Source organism: Triturus cristatus, chromosome 4_2, assembly GCF_964204655.1.
Source record: "Triturus cristatus chromosome 4_2, aTriCri1.1, whole genome shotgun sequence".
Lineage (NCBI taxonomy): Eukaryota > Metazoa > Chordata > Amphibia > Caudata > Salamandridae > Triturus > Triturus cristatus.
In genome coordinates, this window is record NC_140586.1 from 420,068,246 (window position 1) to 420,086,943 (window position 18,698).

Consider the following 18,698-nt stretch of genomic DNA (forward strand, 5'->3'; position numbering starts at 1 on the left):
GGTGGGAGGAGGGAGGGAGACCGGTAGTAAACAAAGCCACTGATGTTGGCATGGGGTGGGGGGGAGGGGGGGGGGGATGGTCCACGTATCAACAGAGGGCGGGAGGGAGAAAGCAATACCAATGACGGTGGCTGGGGTGCTGGGACAAGCAAGAATGCAGAGGCTGACTGCAAACCTTTTTTTATTATTATTTTATTGATAATCAAAACAATCGGCTTTAAAAATCATACTGTCATCACATAATGAGGTTATTACACAGAAATATTGACATGATCTCCCTCTCCCCTCCCGGCACGGGATACTGACTCACAAGTTTGACTCTTTTACGGCCCGTCAATGCCCGGTACGCAATTCAGTATTTGTTTTCCCTGCATACCAGATTACTACCCCAATTCTGCTCTCTGACTTTCTAACCGATGTAGGTTCTCCAATTCCCCCACAATTTTTCCCACTTCTTGGGGCTACCTCTGACTGCATAGACCACTTCACTTGTTCTGCCTTCTGGCACCAGTCGAGGTCCCTTTCCCAGTTTTCGACTGTCTGTATATCCGCCGCCCCCAATGCTCTTCCTATATTTTGTTTTGTCACCCCTGCTGCCATTTTACGCCAGATTTCTTGGAGCCTAGGCCAATCATGTTCACCTTTTATTTCCAGGAGTAGCCATTTGGGTTCTACAGGGACCATCAGGTGTGCCACCTTTGCCATCACTGCTGTAACTTGTATACCCAATAGAATTGAATCGGTTGACATTCACACAGGGTGTGGAAAAAGGATCCTTCGCTTATATATCCCGTTCTGCACAGTGAGTCTGCTCTGCCCATTCTGCACAGGAGGGTCTGCGCATAGTACAGTCCGTGGAGTACCTTAAGTTGGATCTATGTGAATCGTACTGAAATGGACAGTTCTTGGGGGGCTGAAGGGCGTCCATATAGCTGTCATCTAAAGTCTCTCCCAGGTCGTTCTCTCCTGCCAGTTTTAGGGGGGAGTTGTTTATTAACTTCTTATAAATTAGTGATATTCCTTTTTTTGTCAGTGGCTCGGTCAGTATTTGGTCGTCCAATGGTGAGGCCTCAGGCACCTGTTCCCCTGCTGGCAGTGTAGTGCATGTCCCAACTGAGTATGTCAGAAGTGTTCATATTCCGATAGGTTAAACTCTGATTGTAGGTCAGTAAATGTTACGTAAGTTTGGTTTCTCCAAACGTCTCTTAGGTGCTCTATTCCAAGAAGTCTCCACCCACAGAAACTGTGCAGCCCTCCTAACTTATATCACTGCGCTACACCATGATGGTGTCTGTGCCGTTAGTTTCCCATTCCAACGAAGGAACTGGGTAGCCGCGTGCCACACATCTATAGTCACCTGTGTATGTTGAGGTCAGGCACCCCCGCTCTGCATACAGCAAGCATTCGTACCCTCCCATGCCCATGTCCATCCTGTCTACCCTGTACGCTGGGTCCTGCTGGTCCACAAAGACCCAGTCATTAATTACTAGAAGTTGTGAGGCCCAGTAATATTTTTGGACATTGAGGACTGCCAGTCCTCAGTCATATACCCCTTTTTGTAACTTGGCCAGAGCGATTCTTGGGGCACCGCCTTTCCAAAGTAGTCTACAAACTGCCTGGTCAATGTTCCTGAACATCTTTTGCAGGATCTTGCAGGGCGTGTTTTGCGTCCCATAAAGCAGTCGTGGGAAGGCCATCATTTTATGCTTTGCCCACTGTTACTAGTGGGAGTTATTCACAATGTGACACATCCGCTTTTAGTCACTCAAGTTTCAGGTCCAAGTTACGCCTGAGAAAGTCCTGAGGGTCTTGAGTGATCTATATCCCTAGATATTTGAATCCATCCGGACTCATCAGGGCCAGGCAGTCACTGAGTAAGCACAGGGCCTCTCCCGATAAGTGGTATAATACCAGTTTTGCTCAGTTGATTGTACAGACTGAGGATTCTCCAAATATACAGAATATTTGAATTACTCGGACTATTGAGTGTTGAGATCTGGCTAGAAACAGGACATCCTCAGCGTACAGGGAAATTCTTTCTTCCCAACCTCCCAAAGTGGGTATGGCCAAGATTAGAGGATCTCGGCGAATCCATGTTGCTAATGGTTCAGGAGCAAGAGCAAATATTATAGGGGTCAGTGGACACCCTTGCTAGGTGTGCCTCTCTTGAGCTCAAATCTGCATGAGATGGTACCTTTACCCTTGCCATTGGGGCCTGGTAGAGTAGCTTGACCCATGCCCTGAATTTAGGGCCAAAGCCAAGTTTCGCTAGGACCACAAATATGTAGCAGACTGCAAACTCGTGCACTCTTATGAAGTGCAGTAATGAAAATAAAAAAAGTACCTCCAGAAACGCTGTACAAGTGTAAGGACTCTAGCTGCTGACAGGATGCTCTACTGTGTTTTACTATGCTTTGCTGAGCCTCTCGAGTGGTCCAACAGTATACAACTTGCTGTATTGCTTTTTCAACATTCTGCAGCCCTCGGAGGGGGGGAGGGGGGTGGGGTTGTCGGAGCATGACCCCTTCACTTGTGCATGGGTTCAGAAGAAGTTCAACATGGGGTATTTGTTGCCATGCCAGTCATATAGTTACAGTGCTTCGTTGGGAAAGTCTACAATGCTTCATGTGGGCTCTTTTTGTATAGCGGAAAGCATGTTCAGAAATACCTCAAATCGTGATTCGAAGTAGATTAACCATCATGAATGCTGCCCCAGATATCTTAAGGCACTCTGCCTGTTTGGATGTGAAAACACCACATTTTCAAACTCTGGGAATTATCTTTTACAAACATTATTGCTTTTCCGGTTACTTAACCATAGCTGTCCTGTAGCAATGTTTATTTGGATATAAAGCTGGAAAAATAAGATCCCTCATGGACCACACACTCACTGAAACATATGAATTCAACCTGTACAGTAGTACCGACTGGAATGTATCTGATAGTTTTCATTCAGTTCTTAAGAAATTATTTCTGCTAACATCTGCTTGTCGTACTCTTTGTGATAGGATTTTGTGGTTCAGGGTGACTAATACTGCTCATAAACCTGCAGCAGTGGATCCCTAATCCCAGCCATAACCCAAAAGTTGACAATGAACTGTACTATCACAGCTTTGGTTCCCGTCTATTGGAAAACAACTTGTGTATACTTTCGTTTTTCTCTTTTTTGTTGTTGTTTTTTTTGAGGTGACTATTGCCAGGGTCAGGAATGTGGCAAAGGGTCTGTCAACTGTGATGCTTGAGGCAAAGCAAAAGGTTCAACTCCTTGCATTGTCTTTATTATTTCCCATGGTAATCTGAGTGAGTCTCAGGGAGTCAATGTGTGAGGAAAGGAGTTTATCTTCTACAAGTGCTAGAACTTTTCTAGTACCACGATGCCTCAAGCCTTTAGAAGTAGACAAGCAGATGCTTCCAAAAGTTCTTTGGCAAAATTTCTATCTGTGCCTGGTGGCCAGTAGACTAGGGAAGGAGTGGGGGGGGGGGGGGGGGGGGTGGTGGTTAGGAGTGTCTGGGAAGCAAGATGAACATTTTTGCTAGTGGTTGGCGGAATGTTTTGTTCCAGCAGTGGAATTGATGGGTCTCTCCGTGTTACTCTTGAATGCGGAGTTCTGGCCAAAGTCTGGCAATTGCGGCGTCTAAGAATTTTTCTCCCACTAGGCTACAGAAAATGCAAGCTGGCGGGTGAGATTTGGTGTCCTAGTGCGATTTTTCTAATGTGGGCAGTCATGGTCAGTGGGTTATCTCTTGAGTAGATTTGATGCAGCCCAAGTAGATTTTCTACTCTAGCCATTGCAAAATCAACTTGAATGGCAGTGTGCTCTTGCGCAACACAGTGCCGTTTGTTCAAAATTTTCAGCACTATTTACTCTACCTGCACTAAATTGCAGTGTGAGAAGCACGAGCTGCATATTTTCCACCCATTGGCAGCACCCTGTAGAATCTGCTTAACTTATTATGTAGTTCCGTGGAGTGAAACTCCGAGTTCCAACCACAGCTAATTTTTAGCAGACCATCTGCGTCACTTGATCAGCCAGTAGCTCCTTTTTATCAAATTGTTAGCATCGTTCTTTCGGGACGGCTCATGATTTGTTTGGAACATTTTTATAACCATGCTTGCGGCTCTGGTATACTGGCCACACTGTCATCCCTTGAAAGTGACTTGGAAGCCATTCTTCTACAGGGGGCTGGGGAGAAAAGAATACTCTGTGTGGGGGATTTTGATATCCAACTATGCAAACTGCCTTCAAAATCCTTCTGTGGGTTGACTTCACCAACAAACTGAGATACCACCCATTTTGCACATTCGGAGTATGGTAGGAGGCTCAACGAGCTCATTCTCAAATATGATCTAGGCTTTTGCAATGAGCTTGGTGAGTTTCCTACCAGATACATTGTACCTTTGACAGCACTATGGGTAAAAGTGTTATTGACTTCTTGCTTTTCTCAACCCGTTATTCAACTCGCACTGGCAATTTCGCCATACACGATTGTGCTCGAAGTGATCACTACCCTCCGAGTCTTTCGTTAAACCTGGGATTAGTAAGGGAGCAGAGGGATCCTTCCCGTACCTTTGCAGTGGAGAAATTAGAGTTCACTCGAAACAGATTTGCACTACGCTCGTCGATGGTTAACCCAAATGTCTTTTTAGAGAATCTAATTCAGAAACAGAAGTGCCTTTAACGTTTGTCTGGATAACACAAAGAAGGCTACGGTTATTACAGAATCCTTCGAACAAATAACTGGCGCCATTAAGGCGGGGTTCCTATCACGGCAGAAGGCAGGTTCAGAACACAGGAAGGGATGGTTCGATCACGTATGCAGCAGGACCTGTATAAAGCTTATAGGAGCACTGAAGAAACAACCCAGAAACACGGAGGAGATACAGTATTTGAGGCGGGAATACAGGTTCACTCTAAAAAAATATTTTTAAAAAGTAAGAAAACACTAAAAGAGGAAATGTGGGAGAAATTGCATGAGGCTAGCAGGAGTAATGATACCACTGCATTTTGGCGCGTGGTTAACTCCCCATTCCTCAGTAAAAATGATACACCCAAAATCGAGATTGCTGTGACTGAGGAAGAATGGATAACACACTTCTCTGCCCTCCATTCGTCAAATGCAACCAGTGCAACTGATCATCCAATACTAAATGCCGAGGTTGCCACACAGGTGCTTGCCCCCGCACCCGACTGGGTTGCTCTAAATTTTAAAGTGGAAGAAGTTTCCCTTCCTGTTAGATCCAGTAGGGGAAACAAAGCTCCTGGTCCAGATGGTGTCCCAATTGATTTATTCAAAGCTAATATTGATCTCTGGGCACCCCTCCTTACTAATGTCTTTAGATCTCACCAATATTGGGCTATCTTTGACCTGGGCCGAGTCTCAAATTCTACCTATATTTAAAAAAGGTGACCGAAACTGTCCATCACACTTCAGACCTATCTCCCTACTTGACTTGTTAGTAAAGGTGGTGGCTCGGATAATTCTAGTCTAGTTACAAAGCTTGGCATTGGCACTACTGAACAAGCTATTGACTTGAACTTGCTATTGGGCAAATACACGTGCATTAAAGATAGTAATTTGTACAAGTTATTCGTTGACTTATCAGCTTTTGACTGCGTTATCCCTGATAAACTGTGGTCAGTGATGAGTTCAATGGGTATCGACTGTACAATTATTGCTCTCTTAAGACATCTGTACTCGAACAGCCATGCAAGGGTACGGTTTGGCATTAAAGGAGATTGTACCCGGCCATTTAGAATAGAAAAAGGTGTCCGTCAGGGGTGCTTGCTCACCCCCTTTCTAGTCAACCTTTATATAAACAATTTCGGTAATACTCTGGCTAGTTCGTGTGCGGATCTGCCACAGGTAAAACAATGACCAATCCTGGTTTTACTTGACGTGGACGCCGCCGTTCTTATGGCGCATACCCCTCTAGCTCTGCAACGTCTACTTGATAAATTTACCCTGTTCATGGAAAATTTAGGGCTCCGAATTGACACAAGCAAGACCTTTGTTATAAAAATGGGTGGGGGGGACGAAATGTCACAATATTCACTTAGAAAACGAAACTTTACCCCAAACTCGAATGTTTTCCTATCTGGGTATTCTATTTGATAGTGACGGTACATGGAAAAGAGCTAATGAATCAAGGAGATTGCAATTTTTAAGATTCATTTCGACACTTCGCACTTTTGCTAGAAAATAGGGGAATCATCAACTCAAACAAATGTTATCAATTTATTATGCAACGTGTGGAGCCATTTCAATGTATGGCTCGGACATTTGGGGTTATGCAAACGTCGAATCATTACAGGCGGTGGAAAATGCATTTTTTAAAAACCTTTTAGCACTTCCCTCCAGTTATGTATGTCACTCTGAGCTGGGGACTAATTACATAATTGACTTGGTAAGGACTCAACCACTCTTGCTATGGCACAAAATATGGACTTCGGAACATATGGACCTGAATCGTGCCATAGTTAAGGACTGTTGTGACTCTGAAATGGCCCTAAAGTTTCCCTGGCTAAAGTTTATCAAGAATTCCATGATCGATATGGGCCGTTTGGAATCCTACGACCATCCAGAAGCCTTGTTAAACATCTTGAGGAAAGGACTAAAAACAGTCTCTAAACCATCTGGTGGATTTACGATTATGCATGGAATTGGGCAAACTAACTGTGAAATACAATCAAATGGTCCTAACTACTTTTTCCATGCAACCATGCCTTTTTAATGGTTTAAATGCCCAACATCGATTTTGTTTTAACTCGTTTTAGATTAAATATCTTCCACCGCTTGATAAGCTTTCCAAACCCCAATGACTGGTCAAAAGATTTACAACGTTGCCATGTGATAATGTATCAAACCAATCAACTATGCACATTGCATTTTTTTGTAAATTTTACAAAGATCTGAGAAGTTACCTTATTGTACCTTTGTTGAAATCATTACATTTTAAACAATGTAGGCCGGGCGTTTTATACTTACAGTGGCAGCCAAGCCTTTACACGTGTGTGGTACTTGCAAAGTTTCTTAGGGCGACCCAAGTAAGAAGAAAAACAATAGTAGCAATGTGTTAGCTCTTAAATTCTTGACTGCAATGTGAATTGCACTTCTGCAATTCTTTTTGATCAATTAATTTTATATGTAGTTTTTTTTTTTTTAAAGACATTTTAATCATATATACTCTTCTATGATACACCTTGTGTGAATCGAATAAAGATATTTGAATTGAATTGATTTTCTTTTTGTAATTTCTCTGTTTGGACCCCAGTCCCACACATTTTCCTAAAAGATTGTGAAGTTAGAAACCATAAGCCTGGTATAATTTCACGAAAGACTGATTTGCACCTTTCAGTAGTCCATGACTCCATAACACGGATCACATTGATCTCAGCAACTGCCTCATTAACATAGTTTGATTTCACTGGGTTTTGTATTATAACGTGCCCAAACTCTAATGCCATAGGCTCTCTGTTTTCAGAAAAAACCAGATCTTGCAGTGGGTTGTACTACTGAATATCACCCCACAGAATATCTACCTACAAGAATCTTGTAGTTTTAATATCAAGGAACAAAATATTGAAAGGTCAGTGCATATAGGGAAGCATAGATTTACTATTCCTAACACCACATCTACGTACCTTGAACAGATATAGATTTCCATGGTGCATATATGTGAAGTTAGGTGACCTTTAATATTTAATATCTATGATTTGTTCTCACTGTATAGTGCCATTGTTCTTCTGGTTTCGATATTCAGGGCACTGGCGTAACACAGGCCCCCACAGCACAGGGCCCCCCAAGCTCCAGGAGGCCCCCTCAGCAATGTACTCTGGCCGGGGATCTCCCGCTTGAGTCCAGCGGGGGCCCCTTGATGTACCTTGCAGGGGGGCCCCTCCAGTCTCGTTACGCCAGTGATTCAGGGCGCACACCCTTTCAGTAAGGCCCTGCTGAACGTCTGTTAAAAAAAAAAATAATAATAATAATTATTCACTTTTTGGAATTAAAAAAATATGGTTTTACCTCTAAAATGGCAGTCTGGCCGGAACCCTGGCTAAGTCCTGCACAGAAGGGGCAGCTTTTCTGCTGCTAGATATTTTGGTGCTTGTATGCTACTGTAGGGGTTTAGATTGCTTGTCCATAAAGTTACTTTCTAGGTGATCAGTGACAAGCCAATTTAAAATGCCTAATTTGTGGCTCCACCTATAGCCTTTAGTGCCACCACTTCAGGCCAAATGATTCTTTTAACCAACAATATACAGCTAAAAAAATGTGCTTCCTTCTAGCAGATTGTAGTGACGGTTGTACACCTATTTAGTTGCAAGCTACTACTATTACCCCTTCGTCTGAAGTTTGTATAGGGGTACAGATGCTGTGCCGATATTGTTGATTTGCCCATTAAACAGTCATCGTGAATCCATTTTAATTATGACTCTATTCTCTTTAAAGTTGAGCTTAATCAAGCTAGCCTCACACTTACAGATTTTCATACCATCCAGCTGCAGCTCTCATTTATTTCCATATTTTTGCATATTGTGTCCTTTCTCTGGCTTTGATCGGTCTAAGGCTTGATTTTTCTAAGCATCTGCAATCACTTTCATCTGTCCTCTGCCATTTTTCTGTTCCCAGTCATAGATTATTTCTTCTGTCCTCCCACACAATTATCAGCTGTCCTTTAGGATGCAGACCCAACCTTTTTGTGCTGTGTTTTGATGTGTTGGCAACTTTACGCACTTTGCTTGTTGAGTCCAAAAGCTTCTAATTGAGAGATTTTGTCGAGCATTGATAAAGCTTAGCTGATTTATGGGCTATGTAATTTGTCTAGTATACTAGGTGCTTTTAGAGAATTGCATCTCAGTTCACATCTTTCATATCCCCGCACACCTTTTAAAAACCTTGTGTTAAAACCCGACATTTATTTTTATTTAATGCTACCTCCCCTCCCCCCCCCCCCCCCAATGCTTTCAACTAACGTGGTTTTATTCTCCCAGCACAATGCTAAATATTATCTTTATATTGTCATGGGGTCCTTAATAGCACTTTACTTCTGTTTATTTGAGGCGTTTGTACTGCGCTACTTGTCCTATTGCAGCCAATTGAGAGTGCTGTAAAGTTTCCTTCTAAAGCAGTTAGTTCAAGCGGCCCATTGGTCTGATCAGAAAAGGAAGCCTTGACCGAAGTTCTTCTTTTGCAACCTTTTCTAGCATCCTTTTTAGAAACCTTTCATTAGCAGCACTCAATTGAAGTGGGTACTCAACTGGGCGCTAGCCTAAACAGCAATTATTTTAGTTGTATACTTTGCAGTCGATGCCACCTTCTGCAAATGCCCTTAAACCTATGTCCTGTTTTGGGATTTTGTTATGTTATAACAATTTATAGTGCGCACTAATACCCGCATGTGTCTAGGCGCTCATGGTCTACCATACTGTGTCAGGCAACGCTAATTTCTAAAAAGCCGTCTTGATCAGTTCCCTGAACTCAAGTAGGGAGGAAGTCTTCCTAAGGGAGAGCGGAAGGGAGATCCATTCCTTTATTGTATTGTAACGGAAACTTCTTCCCCCCGCCCCCCATTAGTCCTTTTATCTCTGGGGGTGGACATCACGTAGGCATTGGCAGAATGAAGCAATCTATTCGAGTACCAGCTAAAAAGGTCCCAAAGAAATAGTGGTCCTTCTCTGTGCAAAGCCTTATGTGCAATGCAAAGCGCCTTGAATTTGACTCGCTGACCAACTGGTAGCCAATGCAATTCCTGAATCCCTGCTCTGATAGACTGGTATTTGGGAGCATCCAAGACCAATCTAGCCGTGGCATTTTGTACGGCCTGCAACCTTCCAAATAAATTGGATTGCAAATTAAGATATAACCCATTTTCAAAAGTCCAGTTTGGATATAACCAGGGAGGTCAGTATGTTTTTCTGGTATTTAAGGGGATAAAAGGCAGTATCTTGCGTAAAATTCTAATAGGTAGAAAGGGAAAGGTCACTACTTTAGAGACTAGGGACTTAAGATTGAGTTTTTCATCTATAATGACCCCCACATGCTTTGCCTTGGCTACTGGCGTGGGAGAGGGCCCAGGGTGTCTGGCCACCAAACTGGCGACCACTGAGGTGAAAGGTTACCAAACACCACCTCAGTTTTGCTTGAGTTCAGCTTCAAGCAATGCCTGCCCATCCAGTTGCTCAGGGTGTCCATACAGTCATGAAGTTTGGTGGAATAATTAATATCCTTGTCGACTGCTGAGATAACCAACTGAGTATCGTCAGCATATGAGGTGGGTATTAAAACAAAACTTCTAATCAGGGGAGCTAATTCGGAGACCTAAATATTAAAAAGCGTAGGGCTTAGCGTAGGGCTTAGCGAGGACCCCAGTGGCACCCCGCAAGGCAAAGTAAAAGGTGCTGACTTAAAATTGCCAAACTGCACAGATTGAGTTCTGTCTGAAAGGAATGAAGTTTGAAGGGAAAGGACCTTTCCTCTTATCCCTATGGTTTTTAGGCGTTCGACCAAATGTGTATGGTCCATGGTATCAAACGCCGCGGACAGGTCGAGGATAACGAAGGCTGCCGACCCTCCACCGTCTAGTGCCTTACGGATTTCCTCTGTAGTTTTTATTAGTAGTCTCGGTACTATGACCCGTTCTGAAACCAAACTGACTCTGGTCTAAGATGTTGTTCTCTGTAATGAAAATAGAGAGTTCAGTGTTTAGCAGGTTCTCAATGGTTTTAGCGGGAAATGGGACCCTTGCAATTGGACGGTAGTTGGCTGGATCTGTTATGTCCAAATTCATTTTCTTTCTTTTTTTTTTTTTTAAGAGCGGCAGTATACAGGCCTGTTTCCACCGAGAAGGGACATGCTCTACTGATAGCATCAGATTAAACATGTTAGTTAGCAATGAGCTAATAATAGGACTAATGCTTTGAAGGATCCTGGGAGGGCAGGGATCGTCTGGGGATCCTGATTTGGTTGTTGAAAGGAGTGTAGCTAATTGAGCTGAGGAGACTGGGAGAAATTCAAAAACGACACTTAGCCTGTACCTGCTTGTTCTGTTCCATTAGCATTTAGTTTGTGGTTGGCAAATAGGTCGTATATTTGGGCCACCTTAGATATGAAGAAATAGGCAAGAGTGTTGCAAAACGTTTGACTAGAATTGGCGGTGTTGTCCTTAGAGACTGTGGTTGAGTTTTTTTATGGTCTTAAAAGTTCCTTACTGGAGTTACCAGCCTTTTCAATTTGCAACGTTAAATACTGGCTTTTTTCCGCAATGAACTTTTTCTTGTAATCCTTTTCTGGTGCTTCGTAGTTTTCCTCCACCTTCTTTTTTGCCTATTGCAGGCTTGTTTATCTAATCGTAGGGCCTCCGAGAACCAGGGGGCCGAAGGGATCTTTATATTTTTATTGATCACTGTGATAGGTGCTTATGGCAAAGTGGGACTCCAGCCACTCTGCGTAGTTTGTGGCTGAGACCTTCTTCCAAATCTGGTTGACTTTGTACTAACTGGTTTTCCAGTACCCTCTGGTTCATATTCTGCCATGATCTACCAAAGGTCTTAATGCTAGACGTGTTATCAATGTTGGAGCGAGGTAAATTATAGATGAATAAAATGGCATAGTGGTCCGTCCAGGTCAAGGGGAGAATAGATCTTCTAGAAATAGCAGGGTTATTAGTAAACAGCCCATCTAAAGTGTGTCCTGCTAGTTTGGTTGGTTGATGTATGAGCTGCTGCAGTCCTAATTCTGATGTGACGTCGAGAAGCTCCTGTGTATCCCTATCATCTAATATTTCAAGATGAAAATTTAGACCTAAAATAGTGAAATATTTGAATTGAAGACCTAACTCTAATAGAGGATGAACATTGGTCAAGAAGCTGTTTCTGGGGCCAGGAGGATGATACATCAATATTCCATTAAATGTCTCTTGTTCAAAAAGAGGTTTTAAAATGGATATGTAAAACACCTTAGAGTTTAGTAAAACATAGAATGCCATTTGAAGTAATTTGTCCTTGCATCTATTCAAAATAACCTTCCTTCAATGGCCAAATGTATAAACACTGGTTGTGATTACAAAACCCCCAAAAATTACATTGTCATACTAGTTCAGTCAGAGCAGTGTAAAGCAACTATGCTCCAGGGACTGAGGAAACACAAGAATGGGGAGGAAGGCCATCAGCAGTGAATTCCATCCAATCTTGAACATTAGCTAACCAAAGCCCCCTCTACGTAATTTAATACAAACAATGGGTCTTCGACATAAGGCAGCTCTCCATAGATGGGACCTAAACACGAGATGGATTAGGGTGAGGTTAAGCGTATGGTCAAATGTAAGGTTAAGGGCTAGGCTTGGTAGAAGGGTTTGATTTCATTGAATCTTTGTACCTCTACAAAGGTTTTAAAAGATGTCAAAGTCCAATTGCAAGCAAAAGGGTGTATTCAAATTCAATATATTTTTTCAAAGAAAATGAGCACTGTAAACGAAATGAGGCGTTTCAAAGTTAAGTATAGCTACATCTAACTTTTTGACTGCAATAAAGAAACCAAAAAATAGAGTGCATTTTCCTGAGCACTTATCCAGAATAAAATTAGAGAGGACGTCCTCCATTGTCCCTGGAAATGTCTTATGTACCTTATGTTATGATGGTAATTAAAAGGAATCCCATGATTTAAGGAAAATGAGATTAGAACGATTAGATCAGATTATAGTTAAACAAGATTAGAATGTAAAAGTTCATGCAGTATCAGCAGAAGAGTGCATATGTGCACACAAATGGAACACATGACTAGAACGAAGTGGAAAGAAAATTGAGTTATAACTGCCCTGCATCCCATTGGGGTGTATATACCATAAGTAGAAATACGTGTCCCTTGGTGGAAAGCATATTTTTTACAAGCACTAAATACAATGCTGGATCTCAACGTACCCAGCACACCAATATTATTAGCCCATATGTTAGATCATAGAAGGTGGTACATACAACTATTACAAATTTGAATAAATGTTAAAATATATTTTTTATTTAAAAAACAAAGAATGTTGCATTAAAAGACACTATAAAAATTACTCACATCAAATTCCAAGAATTCCTATATCATTAAAATCATCAATTTCATACACAGAGAACCAAATGATGGCACAAACATTAATCTTAGAATCCTATACAGTCGAGATTATGAGTCTTGTACACAAGAAAAAGGAAAACTAAAGAATCATAAACAGTCAACAGAGACATAAACGGACAATACATTTTGTCTTCTAGTAACACCTCCGGTCTGAAAACTATAATAGCTAGTCCTGGAAATAATCTATTCTTTTTATCTGCAGGATAAGCTAGTTCCACGGATTGTGTTGAATGAAGCGTCGACGCGTTTCGATGGTTCTATTGATATCCCATCTTTATCAAGACAGTTATAAGTCTCTCTTTTATGGCACTGTTTGGTTGCCTATGGTTTCAATCCTTATTTCATATTACTGACAGGCCTTGAAATGTGATGAAAATGTTGCTGACAGACCTAATTATCTTAATTTCTTCTTTGGGGAAATAGATATGGCATTGTTGTCTTTCAGGTAAAAAGGATAATGATTGTTTTTGTTGTTGTTGTATCTAATAAGATGATTGAACAATATAGGTACATTTACAACGGAGCTTTCCATCAATCATTGATGTAAAATAGATTTGATACCATTCATCATTGAATCTAAATTTAAATATAATAAATATATCGTAAGGCTAGAACCTTTTCTAGTTGGTATGGTTAAAAATCTGGGGTCGTTTACTGAGAAGAAACCTGACCTTAATGAGTCTGGATGTCTCAGTAATGTTTTTGTCAACATGTTTCGAGCTGTTCCCCTGATAGCTTTTCATCAGGACTCCATGGGGTCCAGCCCTATGTGTACCACTCCTAGTAAATCCTGTAATAAGGACACAAACTATGCACACCTAATATGCACTGTATACATACGGTTCTAGTGATTTGTGTTTCTGTAGATGCTATACTATTGCATCATGGTCAAAGCCGGGGGTAGAGGGCCTTGTAGTCACACTTTAATCAACGCCGCCTCTGGTACAGTGATACCAAAGGGGATGATGGACGGAGCGTTTGAGCAAATCAAACACTCCCCCCCCCCCCCCCCCCCCCCCCCAGTCAACTGATCTGGGTTTAATCCATCATTCTTTGGCTCACTCCACCACCCCAGTTCAGACATGCCCATATGCAAATCAGTCTGACCCTGTGCCTCATGGGAACAGTCCAGCCCGAACTGCCAAGCCATGTCTTCCCTGGACCGGAAACAAGCATTCTGGGACCGGTTTCGGGTTCATAACCCTCATCAGCCAGGCTATCTTGAATCCAGTGGCAAAGTGCGCAAGGTACCCACGTCTGGGCATACCCTGCCAACTTTGGGTGAACAAAGCGATACCAAAGGGGATGATGGACGGAGCGTTTGAGCAAATCAAACACTCAACCCCAGTCAACTGATCTGGGTTTAATCCATCATTCTTTAGCGCACTCCACGACCCCAGTTCAGACATGGCACATATGCAAATCAGTCTGACCCTGTGCCTCATGGGAACGATGGATTGAGGCCCAGATCTCTGTAATGAGGTGAATGTATGACATTGTTCTGCATTCTGTCCAACAGTTCTTTTTGCATTTGTCACCCTGAGTGGGACGGGTATGCTCAGACGTGAGTCCTGTGCTCTCCATGCCACTGGAATCAAGCTATCCTGGCTGAAGAGGGGTGAAACCCCGAAATCAGTCCTAGGATGCTTGTTTCCAGTCCAGGGAGGACCTGGCTTGGCAGTTCGGCCTGGACTCTTCCCATGGGGCACAGGGTCAAGACTGATTTGCATATGGCTGGGTCCAAACTGGAATGGCATGGTGAGCAAAAAAATGATGGATTTAGGCCCAGATCTCTATACAGGGGTGAATGTATGACATTGTTCTGCATTCTGTCTATAAACATTTCTTTTTGCATTTGTCTCCTCTGGTACAGTAACCTACTTTTCTCCCTGGGTACCGCATACCTTTAATCATACTAACTAGGGGCGGGAATAATAGTGGCCAACTAGTTTGGTATTTTTAGATTTTCTTTCCCTTTCCACTCCACATAACTGCACTACACATAGTCAACAATAAAAAGTGCTCCTACATAATTCACAAGTTGCAGCACGTTTCAATCCGTAGAGGATTGAGAGGAACCCAAATGATGAAGCATGCCACCTAGGGGCAACCCTGGCGGGTGAGTGGTCTCTAGAACAAAAGTATTTTTTTCTGGACAAGGTATTGCAACAAATTCCTGCTGTATCCTATCTAATTCCCCAAGGGATGGTTTCGTATGAAGTACTCATTTCTGATATGCCATCTGGAGTGAATGAACATTTGGGGACAAGTAGGTTGCCTTACTCTGTTAGTATAATGATATGTTTGAAGCATGTGAGCTGTAGATCACATGCTTTACATACTCCTGCCATCTAGTGTTGGTTCCGGATGTTTGCAAGTTTTTGTTCTTCGAATAAGTCCTTCCAGTCACAAGGTAAGGTGACTCCTCCTTTCAGTGTTAGTGTGCATAGGCATCGACTCCGTTAGACTGTTTTTGTCTGCCATTGAGTTCAGACGTGTATTGCTCTGCTCCAGTTTTACACAGTTCTCTGGGTTCCCCTCGGTGCGCAATCCACTCTGCCCGTGTTGGTATTGTCTTGTATGCATATCCCACATCTCTGCGTATTGTATTGATTAAAGAAAATTTCTATTTTGATCGGAATACTTGTGGAAGACCGTTGGGCCTCACCATATCGGTCCACCTCGCAGTCGATGGAACGGACTTCATTCACATTCTATCTTCGGTGCCACGCAAACTATCCTCGCACCGACTCACACGAAGTGTGAAACTTGTGCTAATCTCTGGAGCACAACGAACAAGACTGTGACGCGTGCAGATTGTTTCGATCAAATAAAATGCCTCGCGATCGCCTGGCTCGACATCGTGAAATGCAAAGCCAAAACCTCGAATACACGCCAGACCTCTTCGGTGAAGGATCCGAGCAAGAATTCGATGCATAAGGGGCCGAAGAGGAGCAGAAAGAACCTGTATCTATTCTGTAATCAGACTCCAAGATGGAAGATGACATACCACAACTTCAACGTCCCATGAGTACCGAAAACCGCTTGCCCCGAAATCCAATTCAAACCAAACAAAAGGCTTCGGTTCCACCTCCGCCTTCTGGCCATGGTCGGCACCGAGAAGATGTTTCCAACGCCCCTCCTCCCGGCTCGGCACCGAAACACATCTGTAAGCCTTCCGGCTCTAGATCGAGTCAGCCAAAGTCGGGCAACGAGTCAACCTTCGGGCTCGAAGCTGAAGACTACTTTGGAGCCGTAACCCTTGACGCTGAAATCGAAAACTGCTTCAGAACCCAAACCTTCTGTGCCGAAAAGTAATTCCACTTTTACCTGTAGATCCCTGGAAAGACTACAATACTGATTCACCTACAGACAATGGCCCAGACTTTTACCCTGCAAAGCCTTCACCTCCTGACGACAATGTGGGTTATTTAGAATTACTTGTTAGAGCTGCAGAGCATCACTGGGTACAAATACACAAAGAATCCCTAGAAGATTTCTTGTTTGAAACTTTGAGTAGTACACATAGATCCAGTCAAACTCAAATGCTCAAAGGAATGATGAGACATGCCGATCTATTCAAAGACCCTGTTCGTGCTCGTATTCTCACTCCTAGAATAGACAAAAAATATAAGCGTGCTCCGTCTGATCTAGTGTTTAATAAGGGGCAATTACCACTGGACTCTGGTTGTCTTTAATACCAGTAAACGGGCCGGGCCAGTTCACAAACCTTAGGGGATGCCCCCCCCTCTGGACAAGGAGTCAAAATTATTAGGCATTTCTGGTAAACAAGTAGCCGCCCAGGCAGTGAATAATTGCCGCATTGCTAACTCGCAGGCCCTATTAGCCAGGTATGATAGAGCACACTGGGACAAAATGGAGCAATTGCTCCAATATTTCTCAGATGAAAACAAAGAGGAAGCTCAGGATCATCTCCAATTCCTTTATTAGATGTGCTTTAGATGCTGCTGAGGCCGCAGCTCGAGAAATTAACACTAGTGTGTTACTCAGGAGGCACGCCTGTTTAAGGATTTCCGGTTTTAAACCTGAAGTCCAACAATCCATCTTAAATACTTCATTTGATAAAAAGCATCTCTTCTGGCCCGAAGTACATCAGGCATTGGAGAAAATGAAAAAAGACATGGAGGTAGCTAAATCAATGGGAGCCCTAATGTCTTCTTCAAATCGTGGCTCCTTTCATCACTCCTACCGACAGTCAAGCATCCTCCACAAGAGGCTTCTTTAGAGGAGGATACAGAGGGAACAATGGCAGAGGTAGGGGTAAGGGTTCCTATCCTTCCCCTGATCATTTAACACCGGTCAGGGGACGTCTTCTACAGGTCCTCCCTATTTGGCAATCCATAACTACAAACAAATAAGTTTTAGGCATTATCCAATTTGGTTATTGCCTGGACCTTACCACCAATCTTCCAAACATTTCCACCTCGTTCTCACAAGATGTCACCAGAACATGTACAACTGCTAAAACAGGAGTCTAGTCTCTATTGCTAAAAGGAGCCATAGAGCCTGTACCGTTACATTGTCAAGGGTCAGGCGTTTACTCCCTTTATTTTCTAATGCCCAAAAAGGATGGCTCCTTAACACCTATTCTGGACCTCCGAGAACTAAACCACTACATACTGTCTGGAAAATTATCACATGGTGACACTGCAACAAGTGCTCCCACTTCTACAGCAGGACAACTTTATGTGTACTCTAGACTTAAAGGACACATTTCTATATTCCAATATACCCTGCTCATTGCAAATATCTCAGATTTCTGATAGAGGGTCAACATTACCAATTCAAAGTACTACCGTTTGGAGTCGCCACTGCTCCCAGAGTATTTACCAAATGCCTGGCAGTAGTTGCAGCTCATCTGAGAAGACAGCACATCCATGTCTTCCCATACCTGGACGATTGGCTCATCAAAGCCAGCACTTACCAAAAGTGCCTCCAACACACTCAAGCCACAATTCACTTACTACACCAACTTGGGTTTACAGTGAATGTGTTGAAGTCCCATCTGCGGCCTTCCAACGTGCAGACTTATTTGGGAACCACCATAGACACTCCAAGAGCTTTAGCCTCTCCCAATGCAGCCAGAAGTCTCCGTATTTAGTCTCGTCTCACCCAGTTTCAGCCCAACCAATCATTACAAGCAAGAGTCTTCATGCAACTACTAGGAGTGATGGCATCTTGCATCGTGATAGTTTCCCATGCAAGACTTCACATGCGTCCCCATCAAGAAAGCTTAGCAAGTCCGTGGAACCAGCCGCATCTAGTGTTGGTGGGTGGCCGCACACATTGATCTCTGCAATGGTGGAACCCACAAAATTTATCCAAGGGAAGGCCCTTCATCGACCCTGTTCTAGACAGTGCTAAGAGCAGACTCATCGCTCACTGGTTGGGGGGCTCACTTACACGATCACACAATCCAAGGATTGTGGAGTCTGAAGCACAAAAGTCTCCATATAAATCATCTAGAAATCCTAGCAGTGTTTCTAGTGCTCTAAGACTTTCAAATTCCCCTCATAGGCAAAGCTATCCTAGTCCGCACGGACAACATGACAGCTATGTAC

General features: G+C 43.0%; 1 protein-coding gene across 2 annotated transcripts in view; it reads left to right on the forward strand.

Annotated features, from left to right (window-relative positions):
- The window catches only part of CDC14A (cell division cycle 14A), a 515,591-nt gene that overhangs the window by 256,964 nt on the left and 239,929 nt on the right, over window positions 1-18,698 (forward strand). The gene's annotated exons all lie outside the window — the stretch shown is intronic.